Consider the following 2500-nt stretch of genomic DNA (forward strand, 5'->3'; position numbering starts at 1 on the left):
CGGGCTATCAACACATTCGGGACAAGGCTTACTTTTGGCAGTGGGTACTCAATTCGCCCGGTGACCCACCACTGAGTGACTGGAAAAGCGCTGCGTCGCCGTCGTCCATCGAAGAGAGACAGGCAATGGCATGGGACGACGTGTCGTCTCATGCGCCTGTTTCTTTTTTTTTTTATTCAAAGTTTTGCACTACATTTCACTTTTCGTCATTCGGTCGGACTTTGAAAATTTTCAAAGTCCGAAAAAAAATGTCTCAAAGTTTCATCGTGCGAGTGGCAGTTCACCGATCAAACCGACTTTATTTTGCGGCATTGCCGTACTGTGGCCGCAAGTGATCGAGAGGTCGCCCGTTCCACCGAGGATGCGAAGCGGCGAGTCGTTAGTCTAACAGAGCTGGCGAATGACGGTGGTTGTTCTATGTTTAAATACATTAAAACTACATTTCACTTTGCGCTGAATGTACGTGGATATTAAAAACCCAATTGAAAAATTTGGTTGAGTTCATCCCGCCGTTTACCCGAATTTTAAAAAAAATTGTGAAAAATAAAAAAAAAATAGATGAGCTGAAGTTTGATGGGTTGCCGATCAGACCGCCTCGACTTAGCGGCATTCCCGCGTAGAGTGATCGAGAGTTTTCCAGTCTCAAGCTCGCCCAGTGTAAAGACGCGGCATTGCCGTAGAGGCTAAGCTGCTAAGTAGAGACGGTGTTTGTACAACTATATTTCACTTTATATTCTTAACCAATGTATGTGTTGTAGAAAGCAGATTTTTCTCATCCCGCCGTTTACCTGAAACGAATAAAAATTTATTTTGTACAAAATTAAAAACATTAGTGTTTCCAATAAACTACATTTCACGTTTTCTAATTTAAACTTAAACGAATGACTGGTATCAAAATATAGGATCTATGTGAAAATAAAAACACGGTGTAAGAGTTTTCAAACCTCGGTAATGCCGTCTAAGACCAACTAGTCGACCGAAGGGACAGTAGTTTTCCGGTCGATAAGACATATCAGCCCGGTATCGCCAAAGTTAATTACGATCGGTCATAATAAACTAAATTTAAAATAAATAAATAACCCAAACGTGTGTATACATCATGTGGTACGTATTCAGTTCTATTCTAACTGGAATATATATTTTAAGAATCAATGAACTTAAGTTTTAAAACCAAACCGAAATCGCGCGAGTCGTCGTTGTAAAACTAGATTTAACAAACGGCTGCGTAATATTAGACTTAAAAATATTATATAATATCCTCTATTGATTAAATAGTGAAAAATAAGCTTCAATGTAGCTTAATCTAGTACAAAATCTAAAAGTTGTGATAAATTAAATTGAAATTAAACACGATAGACTTAAATCTAGAGTTAAGGAATAAAACCGACCCGCGAACCAGCTACTAAATGGTTCGATAAGACTTATCTCAAATACAATCGTTTTCTATCAGTGTTATGCCTTCAATCGATACTTTTTGATGAAATAAATACTTAAATGATTTAATGAATGCATATATACATGTAATTAATGAGTGAAAGTATGTATAAAGTATTAGATAAATTAATAATAAACCGACCCAGCTACTAAATGGTTCGATAAGACTTATCTCAAATACAATCGTTTTCTGTAATTGTTATGCCTTAAATTGATAATTTTTAGTTAAACAAATACTTAACTAATGAAATAAATACATAGATAAATGTATTTAATGAATTAAAGTATGTATAAAGTATTATATAAATTAATAATAAACCGAATCCGACCAAATTTAAATCTAAAACCACGATCGGCGGCGTAATGAAGTGTATCGTAAACCCGTTTTTTTTTATAATTTAAAATGTAATGACAGAACTCCCAAAACAACAATACACATACATATTAGTACTATGGTGAATTGTAGTTGTATTAGGACCGTAATTATAGTTAATTAAGGAACCATTCATTGTCTTCGCTCTGTTATGTACGTCGTCGTTTAATCGACACGGCATATTTGGCTTGAATCTAGAAAAATTCAAACTCTAACCCTAAGGTAGACAGGCAGGGTAAATAAATGTGGGTGATCTCTCATAAAATTGTCTTCTAGGAATTATTTTTATATAGACTATCTTTTCTGTAGAGTTTAAGTGGACAAGCGCGGACGAAATAGAGCGCAAAATTTAAAATGAATTAAAAATTTTCATCAGACCGGAAGTAGGCATAACCTAGGCGCCATGTTTCCGTCGTACAAGTTTTCACCGTTGCAGTCACCGTTTCAATCGCTCTTCGTGTGGACGTGTATTATTTCTAGTCATGTGTTGTGTAGATGATTCGCTTAAGGTAGGTGTTCGGACTTATTTCTTTAATATTAATTAAACCGTATTTGCCTTGTCGGCCTTAAAATAAAGCTATTTTTTTTTCATCGCAATCGAAGTGTTAGATCTAGAATCTAGTTCCCGCCTCCGCTTCGCTAATTCGACTTAATGTAACTATGACACAACTATTAAATCTAGAGTCTCTATTT

The sequence above is a fragment of the Physella acuta genome, unplaced genomic scaffold (assembly GCF_028476545.2).
Source record: "Physella acuta isolate Inbredline_101_S28 unplaced genomic scaffold, ASM2847654v3 ptg002328l, whole genome shotgun sequence".
Classification (NCBI taxonomy): Eukaryota; Metazoa; Mollusca; class Gastropoda; family Physidae; genus Physella; species Physella acuta.